Source organism: Mauremys reevesii, linkage group 2 (assembly GCF_016161935.1).
Source record: "Mauremys reevesii isolate NIE-2019 linkage group 2, ASM1616193v1, whole genome shotgun sequence".
In the NCBI taxonomy this organism is placed as follows: domain Eukaryota; kingdom Metazoa; phylum Chordata; order Testudines; family Geoemydidae; genus Mauremys; species Mauremys reevesii.
This window is the reverse complement of record NC_052624.1, coordinates 248422557-248447409: the sequence shown is the minus strand read 5'-3', so window position 1 is coordinate 248447409 and position 24853 is coordinate 248422557. Positions and strand designations below refer to the sequence as shown.

Here is a 24853-nt window from a genome sequence, read left to right as displayed (position 1 = left end):
GTGCCAGTAGGAGGATGGACATGCCCCCATCCCAGGCCTACTCCTAACCCCCCCACCTGTCCACTCCATGCCCCCGGACCTCAGGAGGGCACTTGTCTGGGACAAGGGGGAGGATGCTGCTGCAGAGCTGGAGATCCCCTTTCCACACAGGAGGAGTGGGATCTTGCATGAATTATGGGGGCATGATCAGTCCCACTGTTACTAGTATTAGTTAGGAAGCTAACCCAGGGACAGTAACCACAGGACAGTAATAGTATCAGAAGGATATTAGAAAATCACAGCTGCAAGAATGGAATGTAGCACAAAAATAAAATAAACACGAAAAAACCCCAGCGAGAACTGCTGAGATTCCTCCACCCTTCTAGGTTGTCAGCAAACATCTCAATGGCAATGAGAGTGGAAGGCATCTAAATAATACACTCAAAACTATGCATTCCTCCAGGCCCATGACACATTCAAATCATAACTCAAAATACACAGGCATAAAGGCCAAAATTCAGGCACTGTCTCTTTTTACATTATCTTCTCCTTCTCCAAGAGAACGAGTGTAAAAAACAGTTGATCAAGGCTAGCAGCTAGCATGTGGTAGGGAGGAAAAGAGACTGCATTGGCTGGTATTGTTGGGGTTCTAGTATCTTGGCTCTCCAGATGGCAGGGTGTATGGCTCTTTCCAGGCTAAGTGACCCATTCAAAATTCTGATTTAACTGAATGAACTCTTGGGGTCAAATTCCGCAGCTATCATTTGTGAGCTCTTCTCCCCCCCCCCCCGCCCAACATGAACCGGAGGTGCAGAAAGGGAGCCCCAGCCACCAAGCTAATAGCACAAAGACCAATGTTTTGAATTACAGCACAGTGCCTAACTGGCAACAAATAACTTATCTGATGAACGTCGGCTCTTTGAACAGACCACAATTTTCTTGAATTTATTCATTATTCAAAATTATTCCCCCCCAAATGTCTGTATAATTCTGGGACTCCAGTGGGGTTGTGAGTTGTGCATTGTTTGATATTCAAAATTCAAGCTGCTTAGATCATGTGGTTGGTCCCCCTTTTTCCCCAAGTAGGATTACTTTTATTCTTAGTAGCCCTAATTCAGGAAAGCACTTATGCATATGCTTAAATGTTGTCATGATTAGGGATGCTTGCCAGAAATGGGGCCAGCATCAGATTTCCAGTGTGAATATGCGTGATTATATTTTCAGTGTTTATTTTCCCTGGATTTGATGCAACATTTGCTGACAACTGCCTGTGCTGGCTAACACTCCTGCCAATAGACTCATTGGCTGGAAAGAACCAGAACCCCATGTATGCCATGGCTATCAAAGATTCATGTTCCAAAAATCTTAGCTTTTAGCTTAAAAAAAAGAGAGGATGGTTTTTAGTCTTCACTGAAGTTATCTTGACAACAAAAATGTGGCCCATGTCTAAATTATGACAGTGTTGTCTTCCAGAGTGTTTCCTCTGGATGACCATAGCTCATTTAGAATTAAGGTCCCAAAACTGTTGATGTCTATGGCCTGGTCTACACTAATGAGGTAAGTCAAGCTAAATTAAATTACATATTGTATGTAGCATAACTTGATGTAGCTTAGATTGATTTACAGCCCTGTAGACACCGATAGGAAACACTCTCCCATCAATAATAGTTTCTGCCTCTCAGAGGTGGAGTACCGAAGTTGATGGGAGAGCACTCTTCCATCGATTTATTGCATCTTCCAGACCCTCTAAATCGATACCCACTGTATCAATCGCAGCAGTGCTGATTTAGCCTGTAGTGAAGACCAGCCCTATGTGTAGAGTCGCACTGACCTCAATGGGCTTTGGATCAGGATCCATGAGCTCTAGTGTAAGTTATCAGGGAAAGCAGCTAAGAGTTTGATTCTGCAAGGTACTGAGCCCTCTACCCCCAGTCCAACAAAGCACTTAAGCACAGGCTTATCTTTAAGCATGCAACTAGTCTGACTTGACTGTTCAGCGCTTTGTAGGATAAAAAGATGGAAAATATGGGCTGTCTTTTCCCGGTAAGCATATCATCCTGACTTGCCTGTTTTTCATGGATGACAGTGTGTGTGGGTTTTGTCCCCTCCCCCTTCCTCCCTTTAACACTCGTGCCTTGTTGAGTGAGAGAAAAGAAAGTAGACATTGCAGTTACTTTTCAAAGCTTGAAAAGGGACTCGATAATTTGATTGGTTAGGCATTACTGAGATGGAAAATTAAATGGCAGCCAGCCCCCAAGATAAACTGCCACTGTCATTCTCCACTGCTTTTATCAGATCTTCCCCAGTAACAGTGTATGCCATTGGGATTGTTAATACACTACTTTAAAGGGGGGGGGGAATCATGCTGTAGAATAAGAGCCATACTGGTACATTTTATCTGGATGAGTCACTGTATATTTAGAGATCCTGTTCCATTTAAGCATGATCTATTTACAAGCATGCGTAGGCTTTCAGGTTTTCCCAACAGCTTGCATAAAAAGAATCATTTATCTAAAATGTATCATTTTGTTCTGGACTACTTGCTAGTCCTGTGTGTGTGAGAGCTTTTTTTTTTTTTTTAAAGTTCAGTGTCTTTCTTTAAATTCAAAGGAAAACTTAGATCTTGCTGGATCTGAGATGGTCCTTTTCCAAATAACATTTTTAATTGACAGTCCTCTGACAGTCAAGACTCTGTTTTTGAGCAGAACAAACATGCATTTCGTTCTTGCTTTTACATTCAATCAAATATCTCCAAGTACTTTGCACTGACTCTGATCGCATTTCAGAAGCTGAGGAAATGTAGGAAATAGGACCATCAGATTGTGCCTAGCACTATTCCACAGGTGTTGCTCAAAGTCTAACTTTCCTGGAGCCTCTGCGATCAATATAACCCAAGAGCCTGTGATTATCCTTTGTTTTGTTAAAAATAATCAAAGCCCTGGGCTCCTGACCTTTTATCAGGGGAGGAAGATGGTTCTTTGACTGAAGTCTCTTAGACCCTGTTACACTTCATGCTGCCCTGGCTGGGCAGGAGGTCAGCGGCTGGAACCCCAGATCCTCAGCTGAGGTGAGTGGAGCTGGCGGCTGGTAGGGCTGAGCAGGGCCGGAGGCCTGGACCCTGTCTGGCAGGGGGCCTGCGCTGGAACTCCAACTGGAAGCAAGGTGAGTGGGGCTGCAGCGGGACCCCAGCTGGCAAGAGGCCAGCAGCCAGAACCCCAGAGCAGCGACTGAGCGGCTCAGCCCGCCGCCGCTCTGGGGTTCCAGCCGCTGGCTCCTGCCAGCCAAGGTCTCAGCCCACTGCCAGCCTGGGGTTCTTTCACCCAGGCCGGCAGCGGGCACTGAGTGGGACCGGTGGTGGGACCCCGGCTGGCAAGGGGCCAGCAGCGGAAACTCCAGAGCAGCGGCAGGCTGAGCCACTCAGCCCGCTGCTGCATGCCATCAAGAATCAGCTCGCGTGCCACCTTTGGCATGCATGCCATAGGTTGCCGACCCCTGGGGTAGACATACCCTTAGACTATCTTAGACAGCTGTAGAGAGGGTGTAAGTAGCTCTAAGGGAAACTAACTGAAACCTCACCTCTGCATTTGGCCCAGTCTAGATCATATCTGACTGTGAAAGCAACAGGCCAGATCCTATTCCCGTTGAAGGCATTAGCAAGGGTCTCATCAACACCCCCTTTAGTCATAGTCTCTTTAGATGGGGATAGGAAGACAGGCGATATTTCAGTATCAGTGAGGCAATGAACTGACTAACGGCCCAGACGCACATCCCTGGCACCCTCCCGAGTCTGTGGGAGTTTGGAGTGAGTAAGGAATGCAGGATCATGTAAAAGGACAGAAATCTGCGATAGCAAAGCTGAGGAACAGCGAGAGAAGACAGAGTGAAGGAGAATCAAATAGAAATAAAAAAGTGCAACCGTTTTGTAGCACAGTGTTACAGAAGACACAAATGCTCTTTATGTACTGAATAGAAAAACAGGGTTCTCTCTTCTACAGCCTATAAATTTCAAATACTGCTGTCACAAGGGGTGGGATTAGAATATGACATAAGGAGGTTGTGATGAAAAGCAATTGTAATGTTGCATCTTGTAGCAATGTGACCTTTTTCAATCATTGTTGTCAGATGCAAGCTCGCAGCTCCTACTGAAGTCAGAGAGTTGCTTACAGATAAGTGATGACCAGAGATGACTTATACTGCTGATACTGGGGGGGGCCACAATGTAAAGATGGGGGGGCATGTGACCACCCCAGGTGTTACCTGTGGGACGAACCTTCCAGCCCTACCTCCCTGGGCCAGGGCAGCATATCCTGCTGGCTCTTGGGCAGCTGGGGTCACAGGAGTGGTGAGCACGTGCCTCTGGGCCAGGCCAGGGTGACTCACAGCACCACAATGTCTTTCCAGAGCTCCCGTGCCCTCCCGGACACCTCAGCAGTGGGAGAGATGTGGGCAATTCCCCTAACTCGGGATGAGCAGAGGGGACCTGCTCCCAGCATCTTCCCCAGCAACCCCCCACCCTGCACCCGGCCTTGGGCTGCTGCACTCTCCCTGCCAGAGTTATCTGCAGCGGGGTTCTGTCCTTCTCTGTCACACCTCCATTCCCAACACACTTCCAGCTCACTTGGACCCTCTCCCTGGCAGCCAGGCCTGGACAGGGAGCAGAGGGGATGGGACGGAGCCATTTCTCACAGTAGCTGAGGGTGGTTGCTCAGGATCGCTGCCTCTATGCAGTGTGGCAGCTGCCTGAGAGAGAGCCAGGCTAGGGAGGCATTGGCAGCCCACTTCCTCCAGGCCTGACTGGAAGGCATAGCAGGAGAAGGACAGATCCTCTCTCGTGCCAGCAGGCCGAGCAGAGCAAGGGGGGCACATGACTCCCACAGGTTGCCTCTGCTGATTGCAGAATTTGGACCAAAATTTAACAATAAAATTCACCCAAATGTTTTTACGGTTCCTCTGTATAAATAAGAAGCCAAGCTATAAAGAATCCACCCTTTGGGAACAATGTTCTTAAAACCCTGTTGTTATAATGGCTTTGTAAAGTCATAATAATCAGTGTTTCAGATGACCTGGGGTTATGACAATGTCCGATATCAGAGTGAAATCCAGGCCACATGGTAATCAATGACAGTATTGCCATTGATTTGACTGGAGCCAGGATTTTAGTCCAGATATTTAAAAAACCTGTTCTTTGACAATGTAGAGAGTTTAATGGAATTTTTGTTTGTTTTAAAGGGATGTTTTAAAACAACCTGTTGCAAGGGAAATTGCAGTGGCAATAAGGCCTTTTAGGCCATGTTTTTGGTACATGCTTTAAAAGCAATTGAACCTGACAAAGGCATGATGAGGATCTGTTTTTTAAAAGTCTAATCCTCTTTTGCTTTACAACCATTGCCAGTACAGTCCAGCTGTGCTGTAGGGAGGGGAGCACCTTGTTAACATTTTGTTACCAAATGAAGAGTTAAACTTGATTTCCCTGCCTTTGTTGGAATGCATTCTCTGTCGACATGGAATTGACACCATAGCTGGGGCCCTTGCTTCCAGATGTCATGGTATCCTCTCACATGGAGCGCTGGGAGAGGGGACTCCTATTGTTAGGGAAAAATCAGGTAATAGTAAGGGGAGATGGATAGCTCAGTGGCTTGAGCATTGGCCTGCTAAACCTAGGGTTGTGAGTTCAATCTTTGAGAGGGTCACTTAGAGATTTGGGGCAAAAATCAGTACTTGGTCCTGCTAGTGAAGGCAGGGGGCTGGACTTGATGACCTTTCAAGATCCCTTCCAGTTCTAGGAGATAGGTATATCTTGTATTATTAGTGGGGGATTTGATTATTACAAATATTGATAGTTGGGTTTGTGATGACTGGGAGAACTTCATGGTAAATTGCCTGCTGGGTGTGAAGGTTTAGGACTCTCAAGACATCTTGGCAGATTCATGTGCAGAGCTGGGGTTGCCCGGTGTCTGGTTTTCAAACAGACAGTCCGGTCAAAAGGGGACCTCTGACATGTCCGGTCAGTACTGCTGATTGGACACCAAGTCCAGTTACTGCAGTAACTGGCCTCTGCTGCCAGGAGGGTGGGAAGAGTAGGTGCTGCTGGAGGAGCTCAGCTGATGGTTTGGAGAGAAGCTCAGAAACTGGCCTTCTCAGCCTCCTGGGGCCCCAGCTCTCTCTGGCCCCTCACTCTGGGAACCTACCCTCCTCCACCCTGCTGTGCCCCAATTGCCCCCAGCCCCATGCTCTGGGGACTGACCCCCACCATGCCCAGATAAGGCAGGCAGGCTCTGTGTCAGCTGCTCCCAGACTGGCTCTGGAGACAGTAGGTGAGTCCTGGGGGAGAGGGTGTGAGCAACAGGTGGGGGGAAGGAGGGATTGAAGATTGGGGTGGAGCGGCCTGTAGTGTCTCAGTTTGAAAAACTGGAAAGTTAGCAACCCTAGCTGGGGAGAAGCCAGTGGTCATGGTACATGTAGGTACCAATGACATAGGGAAAGGTAGGAGGCCAAATTTAGGCTGTTAGGTAAGAGGTTAAAGTTGAGGACTTAGACAGGCAGAACTGCAGGGTTTCAATGTGTTGATAAGACAATGGTGTTCAGAAGGATTTAGGTTTAATAGCTACAAGGGAACCTTTTGGGAAAGGGGGAGCCTACACAGGAAGGATGAGCTCCACCAAAACCAAAATGGAACTAGATTGCTGGCATGTAAAATAAAAAGGTTGTAGAAGAGTTTTTAAACTAAGGGCTGAGGAAAAGCCAACAGGTGTGGAGGAGCACATTGTTCAGATGGACACATCCCTTGGGGAGGAATTATTAAAGGGGATACTCTCTACTCTAATAAAGAGGAGAGGATAAAAGTTGCTAGAAAGTACAGGTAGGAGCTGAAGAGAAACATTCAAAACAAAAAAAGAGTCCCATTCAACTGCATCACATGAAGGCAGACAACTAAATATTGACATTTTATAAGTGCTCGTATACAAATGCAAGAAGTCTTAAATACTAAGATGGGTGAACTTGAAGGCTGGTATTAAATGAGGATATTGATATAGAAACTTGCTGGAACAATGATGATCAATGGGATGTGATAATACCAGGATACAAAATATACAGAATTGAGAAAGTAGTTGCTCTGGTGGGGGAATGGCACTACATGTGAAAGAAAGCAGAGTCAAATATAGTAAAAATCTTAAATGAAACAAACAGTACCATGGAATTTCTATCCTTACAGATTCTATTCTTGAATGGTAAGACTATAGCAGTAGGAATATACTGCTGACTCTCTGACCAGGATGGTGACTGTGATTGTGAAATGCTCAGGGAGATTAGAGAAGCTACACAAACAGAAAACCTGATGATAATGGGGGATTTCAACTAACCCAATATTAACATGTCACCTCAAGAAGGGATGCAGAGAACATTTCTAGACACAATTAATGACTGCTTCTTGGAGCAGCTAGTCCTGGAACCTACAATGGGAGAGGCAATTCTTGATTTAGTCCTAAGTGGTGTGCAGGATCTGGTCCAAGAGGTGAAAATAGATGAACCAGCTGGTAATAGCAACTCTAATGTAATTAAATTTAACATCCTTGGGGGTGGGGGAAAATACAAAGAAACCTACCTCAGTAGCATTTAACTTTGAAAAGGGAAATGACACAAAACAAGGAAGCTAGTTAAATGGAGATTAAAAGGATAAGTTCATGGAAGATAGGGCCATCAATGGCTAGTATCCAAGATGGTCAGGGATGCAACCCCATGGTCTAGCTCAGGGGTCAGAAACCTACAGCACAGCTGGGGTCCCACTGCTGGTCCCACTCAGCGCCCGCTGCCCGCCTGGGTGAAGGAACCCTCAGGCTGGCAGTGGGCTGAAACCCCGGCTGACAGGAGCTGGTGGCTGAAACCCCAGAACGGGGGCGGGCTGAGCCACTCAGCCCGCCCCCGCTCTGGGGTTCCTGCTGCTGGCCCCTTGCCAGCTGGGGTCCCACTGCCGGTCTCACTCAGTGCCCGCTGCTGGCTGGTTAACAACTGATCACTCGGAAGCCTGTGTGCAGCTTAAAGTATCCAAATAGGTGCCCTCAGACATTGGGAAAACTCCAGCACTGGAAAAGCAAGGGCAAGGATCACAGTAAACTAATAAGATCTGCATTTTAATTTAATTTTAAATAAAGCTTCTGAAACATTTTGAAAACCTTGTTTACTTTACATATAACAGTAGTTTGGTTATATAATATATAGACTTATAGAGAGACCTAAAATGTATTACTGGCATGCGAAGCCTTAAATTAGAGTGTATAAATGAAGACTCGGCACACCACTTCTGAAAGGTTGCCGACACCTGGTCTAGGTATCCTAAATCTCTGACTGCCAGAAGCTGGGACTGGATGACAGGGGATGGATCTCTTGATAAATTGCCCTGTTCTGTTCATTCCCTCTGAAATATCTGGAACAGACTGCTGTCAGAAGACAGAATACTGGGTTAGACCATTGGTCTGACCCAGTATAGCCATTCTTTTGGATACTTCCACTGATTGCCATATTTGGGTCATATCCCTGGGTCAGATTGGCAGAGACCCTGGGTTCTTTTGTTTTGTTTGCCTTCCTCTGCAGCGTGGGGCAGAGCTCACTTGTAGGCTGAAACTACTGTAAAGGGTGGATTCTGTGCAACTTAAAATTTCTAGACATCATGATCACTAGTCTGACCTCCTGCACCTTTCAGGCCACAGAACCTCATCCACTCACTCCTATAATAGACCCATAATCGCTGGCTGAGTCACTAATGTCCTCAAATCATGATTTAAAGATTTATGTTCAATATGATGGTCCCTTCTGACCTTAAAGTCTATGAGCCTATGATATTTTGGCCGAGGTTATCATCACAGTGATGTACTACCAAGGTTTTAACTAGGGGCTCCCATAAAACCTTGCCCTCTGAACCTGTGATTAAACGTCACAAACCAGGGTTGCATATGCTCACAAAAAGAAGGGGTGAAGGACTGAGGAACCTATTCCTTTTTAAGTTAAGGGCTTTTTCATAGCCATAAACATGCAGACAGGTAACACCACCAGATTAATTTAAAGTCTCGTATACTGGAAATCTTTATATTTTCTGAAAAAAATATACTGAGCATTTTCATAATATAGCACAGCATTCAGTTGGTGTTATTTGAAATGTGATTTATGGGAAGAACTTGGAGAGAGGCTCAGGGACATCCTGCCTTAGAAATGGTTTGCCAATACCAGTCATTTGGTGCAGTCTGGTCCATGCTGAAGGCAAAAGATGTAGCTTTTCAGCTGTATTTGTAGAAGCCCAAGGACAAGCCCTCGGGTGCGGATGACTGACACTGAGCATGTGGGCAAGACCTCAGAGCCCTCCCCATCTAGTGTCTCATCACCAGCCATTGGAGGTATTTCCTGCTAGCAGTTGCAGATCAGCTACATGCCATTGTAGGCAGTCTCATAATACCATCCTCTCCATAATCAGGGTGATCACATCAAAAAGATCATTTATAATTATGTCGTCCTGCTTAGCAGTGATGAAACGCATGGTGGATTGATGTGTGTCCAAGTTCATGTACTGTAGTCACTCTGCAAGCAGAAACATCATCAAATTCAGGCACCCAATTTACTTTTCTAGAACTCCAGTCTGGATCTGAACATCCTTGAACATTAAGTTTGGATCAGGATCTCAACTTTGTGGTTCAAGCCCTTTTTTCATTGCCACAGGCCGTATAAAATTGCTTGAATTATCTGCTAGCCAAATCCAGACTAGTAATGAGGTGTGTATTTTTATCAGAGAAGACAATTAACTATTGAAGCAACTTACCTAGCAATGTGGTAGATTCTCCTTTACTTGAAGTTTTTAATCAAGACTGGATGTCTTTCTGAGATGCCCTAGTTCACCCAGAAGTTTCTCTGGCCTGTATTATGTAGGAGAACAGATTAGATGATCATAATAGTCCCTTCCGGTGTTAAAAATCTATGAATTCAAGGCTGCCTTGTCCCAGCAAGAACATACGCCTGAATTTGGAAACATTCACTCTGGGTTAGGTGGCTCAGGGGAACTAAGATGAGGAACCTTGTGTGCTCTCTCTCTCTCTCTCCCTCTATCCCCCCCCACCCCCCCGCCAGGTGTTCATATGTATGTTCCAGAATATAAGAGGGGTTTTTCCTACTATCTTCTGATTAGAGAATTTCTATTTTCCATCAATGTGGTATTGTACATGAAAGTTTTACAGTAGTTGAACTGGATTCTGATCTTTCTTGCAACAGGGTAGATAAGGAGTAACTATATTAAATTCAGGGGAGACAGACTGGTGTAAAACTAATGAGATTCAAATCAGGCCCATATAACTTGTCTGCTGGGGGTGGGGGTAGGGTGTTTCCTTTAATTTGCTTGATCTCTGCTTTCAAGTAGGCTCTTAGGTCTTAGCTGATCTCTGGATTTGATAATAGGAGTGATTTTAATAAGTTAGTTTGGATCAGAGACTGTCTATAAACATTTGAGCTAGCAAGACATTTCCCTCAAGGGATGTTTCTGTATTCCAAGATTCTGAGCTCTGGCTCATCTTCCATGGTGTTTGCTAGTAGCCTTTTAACAGTGTCTGTTATTCCTTGCCACACTATTTGTTTGTGGAATTTGGGATGACAAAGTAATATAATAACGTTGTAACCTTAGCACAGAATTGTCCAACAAATGCATGGATTTCAGGTAGTGTGGAGGGGACTCAGGACATGGGATTGGAACAGGAAGTGGAGCCGGAGCCTGCAGTCTTGTGAGGAGTGTGAGCATCTCCTCAAACAGGTCTTTCTGTTGGACTCTATCTTCCTTCCTTGACCTGTGTTCCTCCTCCAGACTGCACTGCTAATCTCCCGTCACGCTGTCCAGACTCTCTTTCCACCTATCATATGTCTCTCTGTCTGGAATTCCAGGTTGGCCTTCTACTGGATCTCACCCATTATTTTGTCTGACTCACTTCCTCCTGAACGGCTGCATCACAATTCACCCCCCATGACTCCTGGTTGCCTTTATGTGCCCTGCAGAGGTGGAAGGGCCAGCCAAGACAAAAGGAAGAACATGTTTAAGCATGAGAAAAAATTTACATTGCATCTGATGCACAGGGAGGAGCTGCAGAAACTCAAGGTCAAAAGGTGCTACTTTTTAAAATCATTGGGTTTCATTTCCCCCCCACCACACACACACCCCAAAGACATTTCTTGCTATAGACAGTTATGTGAGCTCTACTCAGCAGCAAGACTTCAGATACCTGGGTAAGATGTATGTTATAAATCCCCACCATTTTCCCCTGTGGTTGTATGGGGTGGGTTCCACATGCTATGCTTTCGTACCTAGGTTATATGATCCTTTTAGGCAGGGTAACTACTGGAGAACAATATAGTTCTGGAGATTTGACTGGCAGCATAATCTTGTGTTCCAAGCCACCAGAAGCCAGCCATCGATTTCTGCTAGAGAGCTTTTTAGGTGTATGGTGACTGACCAGCACATCTCTGAATGGAGGGAGTTCATGAGCTATAGAGAGAGACCTTTGCCTGACCCCACAATGTAACCAGCTGCCTAGAGCTCCTATGCTGTGCTTGCATACTTCTCATAACCAACCAGGAGGGTGTCAAAATCCATGGGGGAAAAACAAGGTGCTGTTAGGTTGGAGACACTCATTCACTCCCATGGACTACATACAACCCCTCAGGACACTTTGGACTCATAATACAGGACACATGCACTGCATACAGCCCACTCAGGTCCTACTACAAGCCTCAAGGCTTCCATACACTCCCACCTCCCCAGTATAGTAAAAGTACTCACACTAATGGCTTGGGACAGTACTCACACAGATGGCCAGTTTGTATGCTGCAGTGTACTAACAGGGAAGGCAAGGTAAACCTCTTACTTTTATTTCCCCAACCCATCTTAGTAATCATTTGAGTGTATGAAGTTTAAAAAAAAAAATAGTCCATAACTGCTTGTTCAGCTTCTGCTTTAAGTTCCCAATATCCATTCTGAATTCAATGCCCGGGGGGGAGGGATTGGGAGGCAAGGAGCTGTGAGAGTTTGGCCATTAACCCCTGGGTTACACTAACTTCATTGGCTCATAAGCTGGAAATCTCTCCCATTCATATATGGAGGCACAAACATATGTGGCTGTGGCTCCAGCAGTGCTCCTGCTTCTGCTGCAGGCTGCTCCTCAGGACCATCCCCAAGCAGCTCCTTGGAGTAGGGCCCCAGGATGTGCTGTAGTTGGCTCAGGTTCCCCCTCCTCTCCCCCCCCCCCCCCCGGGACCACTGTGAGAATAGGAGTCAATTTCCCAGTTTCATTTGGTGGCCGCTGGCTATTCTTCAGCGGTTCCTATGACTTGGGGGTTATAAGGGGGCCAATCCCTGCTTAGCAGATTGTCCTGCACCACTATGGGCTCAGTGTGTGCTGACGCACCCCACTCCAAATGCCCATAGAAGAGGCAGGTAGAAGGCGAGTGATCAGGTGTGCCATTGCTATCCCTGGCCTTGCAGTAATCATCTGAAGCTGTTTGACTCAGTCTCTGCACTGATAGGCAGTCCAGTTGATCCCCATTGCCACAAGCGTCAAGATTTCTCTGTACACACGATCATTTCTTGCACTCTTACTGAAGTCAAATGACTTGCTTACCTCACACCAGAGATTTATTAGAATTTGGCTGTGTTCCTCTGGCCAGGTATCAGGGTGCTTGGTGTAGTGCTTTTGCCTATCGGTTGCCAGAGCTAGCATGGGAGACTGTTAAATATGTTTCCAGGTGAGCAGTCAGCATAGAAAAAAAGAGTTCAATGATAAGTAGCTGCATTTGAACCAAGTGGGGTTACTTCCAGTTCCTGGGAATCGAGTGGGGAAATCTTGGTGTAGAAGGCCCATGAAACAGAGACTCTCTAGACCTGAGTCTGGTGAGCAGCATCTTCACTGCAAAATGATGCAACTTGAACCTGAGTCCCACCAGCACCTGGACTCAGATCCACTCCCCAGTTAGGTCCTCGGACCTGGATGCTGAGGGCTTGCTGACCAACATCAGAAAGATATGTGTGTGGACCAGGAGAAGACGGAAAGGGGAGGTTGTTGGGCTCACACCTAGGTCTGTGCTCAGGTTTACAGTGAAGTGCAGACATACCCTAGAGCTGCCTCACCCAAGCAGAGATGTCCCCCGTCTGCTGACTGATCTCTCTCTGAGTGCATCTTGCACACTTTCACAGCTAAGATTTGAACAAACAGCCTTGTGGTCTGCAGACAGCAGCCTGACTAAGTGAGCTGAAAAGGATTCTAACTCTTGCTAGGCCAGCAAGAAGCTAAAAGTTGCTGGAAGCCACTTTGTACCTATCCTATAACATGTCCTTCAAAAGATTTGTCTAACATTTGAAGAGAGCATCCCCCTGCAATCCTTCACAGAGTGAATCATTCAAGCAAGGCATTTTTTTGGGAAGTGGTCAGCTTTGCTGGAGGGGCAGCGGTGTCTGGTGTTTGGCACCAGGACTCAGTAGGGAGGAGAGAGAATAAATAAAGTAAAATTAAGAGGTATTAACAATGGTGCCAACCGGAATTGTGCCTGTTATAATTATACTTGTTTTTCCTACCCACATATGTTGTGTGTTATAGAGCCCTTTGTTGGTAAACATACCCATGGCAGCCCTCAGAGTGCCAGTGCCAATCACCAGTGGAACAATGGAACTTTGAGACTGAAATTATGCATGAAGTGCAATATGCCATGCAAAGATGCAATTTTTGTTTATAAATGTTTGGTTCCATGTGCATTTTGCTAAAACCGAGAGACTCCATTAAGCTGGAAGTGGCTCTCAATTGGCACAATGATGCTTATACTGAATGGAGCTTCAGTCTGGATAAAAGGGAAGACTGAGGATAAGAGATGTGGTTTGCATTTCTTGACATGGTTAGTCCATAACAATTTGTTTCCTTAGTATCTTCCAGACAAGAATCTCAAAACCCTTTGCAAACATTATTGAACCTCCTAGTGCATTTTGAGTCTGGTATTGTTGCAGTATTACTGTTGGGGAAAATTGACATACAAAGAGGTGAAGCGACTCACCTGAGATTAGACAGGACATTTCTGACATAGCTAGGACTAGAACCTGAATCACTACACCTGTGCTTTAACCACTAGACTATGAGCCAGGCTAACTTTTATAACTACAGCTAAGCATAAACCACAGGAGACTGAATTTTCTCTAATAGCATTGGGTGCCTGAAACCTAGACTCTGCTGGAGTCTGGAGACATACCTTAACACACTGAGGAGCCAGTAGAAGATGTAACAATTTAACGTACACATTCTTACGTGTCCACGATACATGTTCTTCCTGGTACAGTCTTTTCTTCCAGTCCCACAGTTCAGACTCCCTTAGGCTTAGACACAGTAGGCCAAATTGAGAGACAGTGCTTGCAGGGGTGTTAGTTACATGTTAGTAACCAACAGCATAACAAGCATATGGTGTCTAGGTGTACTATTGGGTTATCCGGGAGAGGGGGCGGGCGGAAGCCCGCCCCATGCTAACGGATCCCCTCCCCCAGCCTAAGGGGAGGATCCACAGGGCCACGGAAACCCACTAAGTGCGGGGGACAACTAATAAAAGAACAGGGACAGGAGTGAGGTCAAAGGGTCATAAGGAGGGAGCCTGATGGGGACACCGAGCAGAGAACCCCGGACAGCGCCCACTGCTCCTCGAAGGCGTCAAGGGAGCCAGCGGACGCCGCCCAGAGGAACTCCGCCTGGAGACGTGAGCGGACGAGGGACCGGAAACAAGCCCCACAGTTGCAGGAGTCTCCGTCGGCCAACCTCCTCTCCCTGGTCGCGTGGATGGCCTTTTTAGCCAGGGCGAGGAGGAGGTTGACCAGGAGGTCCCGCGACTTTGTGGGGCGTGTTGCCTTCCACATAGGAGCTGTTTCTTACCAAGCTGTTGTTCTGTTTGCCTTTGCTGGCTAACTGAATAAAGTTGACAGGTACTGGAAAATTTCTTTGTCATACACTTCTTCACTAATGGCTCTGACTGTGTGTTCAAGAGCGATGTAAATCACCATTGCCACCTCACTATTTATTTGTTTCTTCAGCAGTCTCTCAGGGTAAACAGTAACTACTTTATTTAAAGACTGTTGTATCACACCTAGTGTGTCTAAGCTTTGGTATTAAAGGGAGTGAGATGGAACTGTAACAACGAAGGTGAAACCTCATGCCCTTTATCAGAACAAGGGGAAAGTTTTGAAGTGGCTCTGAGTATCGGATCAGCTAACTGCTTTTAGGAGGTCTTTCTATATAATCTGCCCAGTCCTAGTTGTTTGAATTCAATGTTGCCAACTGGCCCCTGAAGAAATATATTCAGGGTTAAGTTCTAAACAGTAATGTTTGTACTTTCCCCAATCTAAAACAGACAGATCTGTATGTGTTTAGTTTTGCTTTCTTTCCACTTTTAAATAATAAAAATTGACTCCAGCTGTGGGGTAAAGTAACGCCCAACCTATAAAGACATTGACAAATAAATCACTCTGCAATTTGCTGCACATTTTTGTGAGGTCTAAACACCAACTCTTGAAAAGAATTTTCCATTATTACATCTTGGGAAGATATCTTCACTACCAACAACTCATTTGACTTTTATACTTGATCAAAATCACCACATTTCAGTGGGGCTAGATCCTGCCATAAATTCTGAGCTTACATGCCAGAGAAGTAAACTCCTGAGTTCTAATTCTAGATCTGACCTGGCTCACTCAGTGACCTAAGGCAAATCACTGTCTTCTTGCCTCCGTTTCCTCATTTATAAAATGGGGATAAATACTTAGATTCCTAGAAGGGAAATTCATCTTACAGAACTTCCTCTTTCTTCCAGTGAGAGTAGCCAGAAACCCATGGCTTCCCCTTCATCTGCATGGATATCTGGGGCTTCAGCTGAAGGCAGGGCCATGCACACAGAGGCTCTATACCAAGTACTTATAGTTCCCTGTGGCTCCTTGACAATACATCATTGCAGAAGCCATTATCCCCGGGGCTTGCCTGACTGCTGTGGCCCTAGAGCCTTCGTCTGCAGTAACTTGTGAAGGTTTGTCTTGCTGACTTTTAAGGGTGAGATTTTGGTGGTGAGTGGCCAATACTCCAGCTTTCTTCCCCTTCAAAGGGACAGGAGACCTGAAGAGGCCAGAGGAAGGGTTTCCATGCAGCTGAGGGCTAAGCATGACAGCTGCTCGGGAAATTGTCATCCACCAGGAAAACTTGTAAGATTTAAAATAAATAAATAAATTCCCAGCCTGAATCAGGACAAAAAGTTGAAATCTCAATATTTTTGCAAACTGAAAATAAAAAGATTTGATCCAAATTAGATACTTGGTTTTGAGAATTTCAAAATGTTTCCATTTCAATTTTGACCTTTATACATTGTTTTATACCAGACATTATATTTGGAAGCAAAAAATTTGTTTTGAACCAAAGAAATGGAATGTTTTGTTTAGAAAATGTCAATGTCATATTTCAACAATTTCCAAAAAAATTTCAAGTGAGAAATTTCTCAAAAATTGACTATTTCCTGTGGAAAAAATGTTGGTTTTAGCACACTGGCATTTTCTAATTGGGGGAAAAAAAGGTTATGTAAAAAATTCCCATCCATCTCTCTTAAGCATGTTATATAGCTGACACTTCCCATTCTGTGTCCTTCCTTGCCCAGAGCTGAAAACCAGTTTTTCCACCCTCCCATCACCGTAAAACACATCTACCCCAATGTGTTCAGACCACTATGTGCAGTGACAGTGTTATGATTCTGGAGAAATTTCGATAGAAGATTCTTTGGAGCTCCCCTGGATTTAACTGAGTTATTGTACAGTAACAGAGTAGGGATCTTGTTGCTGTCACCAGCTGCCTGCTGGAGAAAGGTGTAGCTCAGCAGTTTGTGCGCATCAGTTAGAAACATTTTCCAGGGGACACCTGTCCAAATTAATTAGGGAGCAGGAGGCTGCAAGAGCCTTAGGATTGTGTGTGCTCTCTGATCAGTTTACTAATTAATCTTCACAACTCTCTGGTAAGGCAGGCAGGCAAATTATTATTTGTCTCCATTTTGCACATGTGGATAACAAGGCAGTGGTCAAGAGGTTTAACTAAAACCATGTGCAGCTGGCAGGAAGTTGTGATGGTTCTAGTGGCATCTGTGGCAGGCCAGGTGGAACCAATTTGGTCTGTCTCCACCAAAATGGACTATCAGGGATGTTTCGAAGCAATCAAAGTAACAAGCATTAGGAGATCAGCGAACAGCAGAGAGGCAAACAGAAGGAGTTTGCCTGGGAGTTCGCCTGGAGAGAGCTCTTAGAAGGAAGAGACCATGGATGCTGAGCGATCTGCCGTTGTGACCTGCACAGGATGCGCCATGTTTGTCTTCCTTCCACAGGATAGAAGCGACTTTGTCTGTACAAAGTGCAAGCTGATCTCCATATTGGAGGAGAAGATTCAAGGTCTGGAGAAACGGATATCAACCCTGCGTTCCATAAAAGAAAATGAGGATTTCCTGGATAGACGTGAGGATCAGCTTCAGTGGGCACAATGTTCTGAAGATTCAGAGCAGGCTACACAGCGGGGACAGAAGGCCAGTGAGGATAACTGGTGGCATGTGACATCCAGAAGAGGAAAGAGTACCAGAAACGTCCATGTACCAGAAACACAGATACAGGTGAGCAACAGTTTTCGTGTTCTCTCTGCAGGTACTAGTGCAGAGAGTGGAGTGGATGATACATCTGAGGGAACAGAGCAGAAGGAGACTCCACTGATTGGCAGGCATGAGATGCGCCGTCCTAAGGATGGGGGTTCCACGACCACCACTCCCAGGAGGAGGAGGAGGGTGGTGGTGGTCGGGGACTCTCTCCTCAGGGGGACTGAGTGAGTCATCTATCTGCCACCCTGACTGGGAAAACCAAGAGGTGTGCTGCTTGCCAGGGGCTAGGATTCACGATGTGACGGAGAGACTGCCGAGACTCATCAAGCCCTCGGATCGCTACCCCTTCCTGCTTCTCCACGTGGGCACCAATGATACTGCCAAGAATGACCTTGAGCGTATCACTGCAGACTACGTGGCTCTGGGAAGAAGGATAAAGGAGTTTGAGGCACAAGTGGTGGTCTCGTCTATCCTCCCTGTGGCAGGAAAAGGCCAGGGTAGAGACCGTCGAATCGTGGAAATCAATGAATGGCTACGCAGATGGTGTCGGAGAGAAGGGTTTGGATTCTTTGACAATGGGATGGTCTTCCAAGAAGAAGGATTGCTAGGCAGAGACTGGCTCCACCTCACGAAGAGAGGGAAGAGCATCTTTGCAAGCAGGCTTGCTAACCTAGTGAGGAGGGCTTTAAACTAGGTTCACCGGGGGAAGGAGACCAAAGCCCCGAGGTAAGTGGGGAAGTGGGATACTGGGAGGAAGCACAAGCAGGAGACTGCAAGAGGGAGGACTCCTGTCTCAGACCGAGAAAGCGGGACAATCAGCGAGTTATCTTAAGTGCCTATACACAAATGCAAGAAGCCTGGGGAACAAGCAGGGAGAACTAGAAGTCCTGGCACAGTCAGGGAATTATGATGTAATTGGAATAACAAACTTGGTGGGATAACTCACATGATTGGAGTACTGTCATGGATGGATATAAACTGTTCAGGAAGGATAGGCAGGGCAGAAAAGGTGGGGGAGTTGCGTTGTATGTAAGAGAGCAGTATGACTGCTCAGAGCTCTGGTATGAAACTGCAGAAAAACCTGAGAGTCTCTGGATTAAATTTAGAAGTATGAACAACAAGGGTAATGTCGTGGTGGGAGTCTGCTACACACCACCGGACCAGGGGGATGAGGTGGACGAGGCTTTCTTCCAGCAACTAACAGAAGTTGCTAGATCACAGGCCCTGGTTCTCATGGGTGACTTTAATCACCCTGATATCTGCTGGGAGAGCAATACAGTGGTGCATAGACAATCAGGGCCGCCCAGAGGGGGGGGGCAAGAGGGGCAATTTGCCCCAGGCCCCAAGCCCCATGGGGGCCCCCACCAGAGTTTTTCGGGGCCCCCGTGGGGCTCGGGGTCCTTCACTCCCTCCGGGGGGCCCGGAAAACTCTTGCAGGGCCGGGTGCAGGAGCTTCTTCTGCTCCCGGTCTTCGCCGGCGGGGGGGTCCTTCCGCTCCGGGGCGGAAGGACCCTCCGCCGGCGAATTACCGCCGAAGACCGAGCGGGACCCGCCGCCGAAGTTCAGCTCGGTCTTCGGCGGTAATTCGACGGCGGGGGGCCCTTCCGTTCCGGGACCCGCCGCCAAAGTGCCCCGAAGACCCGCGGCGGGGGCCCCCCTCCGCCGAATTACCGCCGAAGACCGGGCTGCACTTCGGCGGCGGGTCCGGCTTCGGCGGTAATTCGGCGGCGGGGGGGGGCCCCGCCGCGGGTCTTCGGGGCACTTCGGCGGCAGGTCCCGGAACGGAAGGGCCCCCCGCCGCCGAAGACCCCGGGCCCCCGGAATCCTCTGGGCGGCCCTGCAGACAATCCAGGAAGTTTTTGGAAGTGTAGGGGACAATTTCCTGGTGCAAGTGCTGGAGGAACCAACTAGGGGAAAAGCTCTTCTTGACCTGCTGCTCACAAACAGGGAAGAAATAGTAGAGGAAGCAATAGTGGATGGGAACCTGGGAGGCAGTGACCATGAGATGGTCGAGTTCAGGATCCTGACACAAGGAAAAAAGGAAAGCAGTAGAACAGAGACCCTGGACTTCAGAAAAGCAGACTTTGACTCCCTCAGGGAACTGATGGGCAAGGTCCCCTGGGAGAATAACATGACGGGGAAAGGAGTCGAGGAAAGCTGGCTGTATTTTAAAGAAACCTTATTGAGGTTGCAGGAACAAACCATCCCGATGTGTAGGAAGAAAAGTAAATATGGCAGGCGACCAGCTTGGCTTAACAGTGAAATCCTTGCTCGTCTTAAACACAAAAAAACAGCTTACAAGAAGTGGAAGATTGGACAAATAACCAGGAAGGAGTATAAAAGCATTGCTCAGGCATGCAGGTGTGAAATTAGGAAGGCCAAATCACACTTGGAGTTGCAGCTAGCCGGAGATGTTAGGAGTAACAAGGTTTCTTTAGGTATGTTAGCAACAGGAAGAAAGTCAAGGAAAGTGTGGGCCCCTTGCTGAATGAGGGAGGGAACCTAGTGACGGAGGATGTGGAGAAAGCTAGTGTACTCAATGCTTTTTTTGCCTCTGTCTTCACAGACAAGGTCAGCTCCCAGACAGCTGCACTCTGCAGCACGGTATGGGGAGGAGGTGACCAGCTCTCTGTGGAGAAAGAAGTAGTTCGGGACTATTTAGGAAAGCTGGACAAGCACAAGTCCATGGGGCTGGATGCGCTGCATCCGAGGGTGCTAAAGGAGTTGGCCGATGAGATTGCAGAGCCATTGGCCATTATCTTTGAAAAATCATGGCGATCGGGGGAGGTCCCGAATGATTGGAAAAAAGCTAATGTAGTGCCCATCTTTAAAAAAGGGAAGAAGGAAGATCCAGGGAACTACAGGCCAGTCAGTCTCACCTCAGTCCCTGGAAAAATCATGGAACAGGTCCTCAAGGAATCAATCCTGAACCACTTAAAGGAGGGGAAAGTGATCAGGAACAGTCAGCATGGATTCACCAAGGGCAAGTCATGCCTGACTAACCTAATTGCCTTCTATGATGAGATAACTGGCTCCTGTGGATGAGGGGAAAGTAGTGGATGTGCTATTTCTGGACTTTAGCAAAGCTTTTGATACAGTCTCCCACAGTATTCTTGCCAGCAAGTTAAAGAAGTATGGGCTGGATGAATGGACGGTAAGGTGGATAGAAAACTGGCTAGATGGTCGGGCTCAACGGGTAGTGATCAATGGTTCCATGTCTAGTTGGCAGCCGGTATCAAGTGGAGTGCCCCAAGGGTCGGTGCTGGGGCCGGTTTTATTCAATATCTTCATTAACGATCTGGAGGATGGTGTGGACTGCACCCTTAGCAAGTTTGCAGATGACACTAAACTGGGAGGAGTGGTTGATATGCTGGAGGGTAGGGATAGGATACAGAGGGACCTAGACAAATTAGAGGATTGGGCCAAAAGAAATATGAGGAGGTTCAACAAGGACAAGTGCAGAGTCCTGCACTTAGAACGGAAGAATCCCATGCACTGTTACAGACTAGGGACCGAATGGCTGGGCAGCAGTTCTGCAGAAAAGGACCTAGGGGTTACGGTGGACGAAAAGCTGAATATGAGTCAACAGTGTGCCCTTGTTGCCAAGAAGGCTAATGGCATTTTGGGTTGTATAAGTAGGGGCATTTCCAGCAGATCGAGGGATGTGATCATTCCCCTCTACTCAGCACTGGTGAGGCCTCATCTGGAGTACTGTGTCCAGTTTTGGGCCCCACACTACAAGAAGGATGTGGATAAATTGGAGAGAGTCCAGCGGAGGTCAACAAAAATGATTAGGGGGCTGGAGCACATGACTTATGAGGGGAGGCTGAGGGAACTGGGATTGTTTAGTCTGCAGAAGAGAAGAATGAGGGGGGATTTGATAGCTGCTTTCAACTACCTGAAAGGGGGTTCCAAAGAGGATGGCTCTAGACTGTTCTCAGTGGTAGAAGATGACAGAACAAGGAGTAATGGTCTCAAGTTGCAGAGGGGGAGGTTTAGGTTGGAGATTAGGAAAAACTTTTTCACTAGTAGGGTGGTGAAGCACTGGAATGGGTTACCTAGGGAGGTGGTGGAATCTCCTTCCTTAGAGGTTTTTAAGGTCAGGCTTGACAAAGCCCTGGCTGGGATGATTTAGTTGGGTTTGGTCCTGCTTTGAGCAGAGGGTTGGACTAGATGACCTCCTGAGGTCCCTTCCAACCCTGAGATTCTATGATTCTGTGATTTGCTTGTGTCAGTTTACATTTTCAAGGCTACCTTGAAAGAGAGAAGGGTGGAAACATACAGCCTGATTTGTACAGGTGCTGAGGTTAATTGCTGCTTCAGGTACTCAGCACCTATGACATTCTGGCCTTTTTTATATTTAAATGAGAGGAGAGTAGCTTTCATGTTACTAGTTTCTGAAAATCAGTGAACAGAGTCCGAAGGCTGGCTCTACTTCCCTCCCTCCAAAAATTGTGTCATGAGTATTAATTAAATCAAAGGAGGCTGCTAGATGGAAGCCAACAGGGAACAAAACAATGGCAAAGAAAATATACCTTTAAAGAGAATCCCAAGAGTCCTTGAGGAAACAAAGGGGGAAGCTATTAATTGGGGAATGCCTCACCCCATACACCTGGCTCCAACTAGAGTAGAAGTTTGTTCTCCCCAGGATGAAAGGGGATACTAAAACCTTAGACTCTGGCAGATGTGGGAAAGAGTGTGTGTGGGCACCAGTGACTGGAGAGGTCCCTGACAGACACAGAGGATGCTGCAGGGACTGATTGATGCTTCCCAGCTGAGGAGAAGGAATGTCTGGGCTCTGTGGAACTCATCCAAAGCTGGTCAGTAAAGTGTAGGTAAGAGCCAGGCATGATAGGCCTTTATAGTTTTAATCCTTGTCTCAAATTGTTATGTACCTTTGGGTGAAAGAAAAAATAGTGCTTGGTTTTGAAGAAGCTGTTTGACTCACTTTAATCAGCCACTGCCATATTCTCCCAGGATAGAAAGGCTTACACATGCCAAACACAGCTGGGCCTATCAGGCTAACGTGGGTAGGAAAAAGAGCTCCAGTCCCACCGTGGTCGAACTGCAGGGTTCTGCCATTGAGAGATGTGCAGGAAGCCAGGCCTGAGGGGTGCGCACTCAAGGGGGACTCAAAGGGGTCTAAAGCACAGCTCATTCTGTAACAGTGACACATTGGAAGACCAAGTACACTACATCCATTAGATGTTAAGTATTATTATTTCTAACTGTTGCCTGGCTCAATAGTGCAGTTTGAGAGGGGAATTTACTGAGATTCTCTCAATTCCGCCTCAATTTTACCTCCTCCAGCCCCCTTAAAGAAGTCCCATTGTAGTGACCCTTGCTTTGAAAGAAGGTGGCTAATCCAGCTCCTAGCAACATCATTCATTCTGCTCCTTCATTCAACCAAAGGAGGTCATTGGAGAGAGAAAGGGAAGATGTTCCCCTCCCCTAGGAAAAGAGTGTGTTACCTCCACCATTTCTCAACTTCCAAAGGAAAGAATGCCTCCCCCACAGCGCGTGGCTGGGCTCTGGCCATGCTGTAATTTATAAGGAAATGGTGTTCTGGTGAATATAAAGGGCGTAGGCATTTCAGATACCTTGGGAGTTATGTGGGTGTATGAGAGGGAGTGTGCAGCCTACACAAACAGGCCAAGGAACAATCAGAGAGAGAGCATGCAGGACTGGAAAAACTGAGCAATGGGTGAGTATTCTATTTAGATAAATGAGTAAGCAACAAAAGAAAACAAATATAAACTTGTTATACTACTTAAAGCTGACCTTCACTACTTTCCACTTATGTGCTAATGCAAGGCCCAACTCAGATACCCATCCTGCCTTCATCGTGTCAGCATCAGCAGATCACACCCCCAGCATCTCTGCACATACATACACACATTCTGGGGGAGGGACCACGTGTTTTATACTCTGTGCAGTGTGTAGCATGTTTTGGATGCTATTGTAACAGTTACAAGAAATCAGTGAACATTATGTTCTGTTTTGCATATAAACACTTGACTAATGACTCAGTACTTAACATGCCACTTTTAGTTATGCATAAAATTATAACTTGCCTTTTAATGATGGAAATAAATAAAGTTGGAGTTCTTCCACTGACGACAACACACAATTTTGCCTATTAACATTGCCATTAAGAAGTCTCATTATTTTGAATTAGCAAGTGCCTTATACTGCATTCTGCTGTTGCAGTAATGACAAAAGTAGCAATGGTACCAAGCATGTTTCTATTTTCTGTTTAATTTGCTTAAATTATTAGTGTGATGAAGTCTATACTATTACCAGCCTGAGAGAGTCAGCTTTGACAAGATAATAAGCTGACATTATTAAAGTGTGGTTCTATTCTAAGTAACCATATAGAAATGGCACCTTCTGTCTCAGCAGATCCATTCTTTGTGGGTGAAATTCACTCTTGTGCAGAATGCTTAAGTGTGACTTAAGGGGTGCATATAGGGTTGTGCTGATCTTCTGCAGAAGGGTGAATTTTTCCCTGTGTGTATTCAATGTCTTATTTGTTTACCCTAGCAGAAGAGTAAGTTGATTCCTGACAGCCCTGCAAAATCAAATATGGCCTGGAAGATTTAACTAGATTCTATTCTGACTCTTGCATCATCTACAGAATTCTTAACTTAATTGCACTTGCAATCCCACTGTCTTCAAAACTATGCCCTCAGTTAATCTATGAAAGGCCACCGAAGGTACCAAGGCCACTCAGGTGTAAGTGAGGGAAGTCAATGGGGTTGCAGAGGTGTAACTGAGGATGGCTTTTGGTCTGCAGAATTGCTATTACTGCTAATGAGTCAAAAAGAACTTGAGATCCCAATTTGAGCTTGCAAGGCTGGCAGTTAAGAAAACCCATCTTTTTACTTGTAAACTGAGCACATTTGATGTGGAAGTCATTGAGACACCATAAACCTTTCTTGTTTCCACTGGACGCATGCACATATAGTATACCTCTCCCATGCACATCAGTGCAGTGTCTCAGCTTACAAGTCCAACTCTAGAAAAGCAATATGGTTTAATGAGCCCAGCTGTGGGCTAGAAGCCAATAATTCCCAAGTTCTAACTCTGGCTCCGCCCCTGACTGTCTGTGTCCTAAATTCTTTGTGTCTCAGGTTCTGGAGATGATTATTGATTCTCTATAATGTGCTGACTGTGTGCTTGGTGCTGTACAAAACTCAGATAAAGACAGGGTCCT

At 46.4% G+C, this 24853-nt stretch overlaps 1 long non-coding RNA gene across 1 annotated transcript in view; it reads left to right on the top strand.

Moving 5' to 3' along the window:
- Positions 1-24853, top strand: part of LOC120399578 — a 30376-nt gene that overhangs the window by 2591 nt on the left and 2932 nt on the right. The window contains exon 2 of the long non-coding RNA XR_005595235.1: positions 10891-11109. This is a non-coding gene — a long non-coding RNA (uncharacterized LOC120399578). The remainder of the gene's footprint in view (positions 1-10890; positions 11110-24853) is intronic.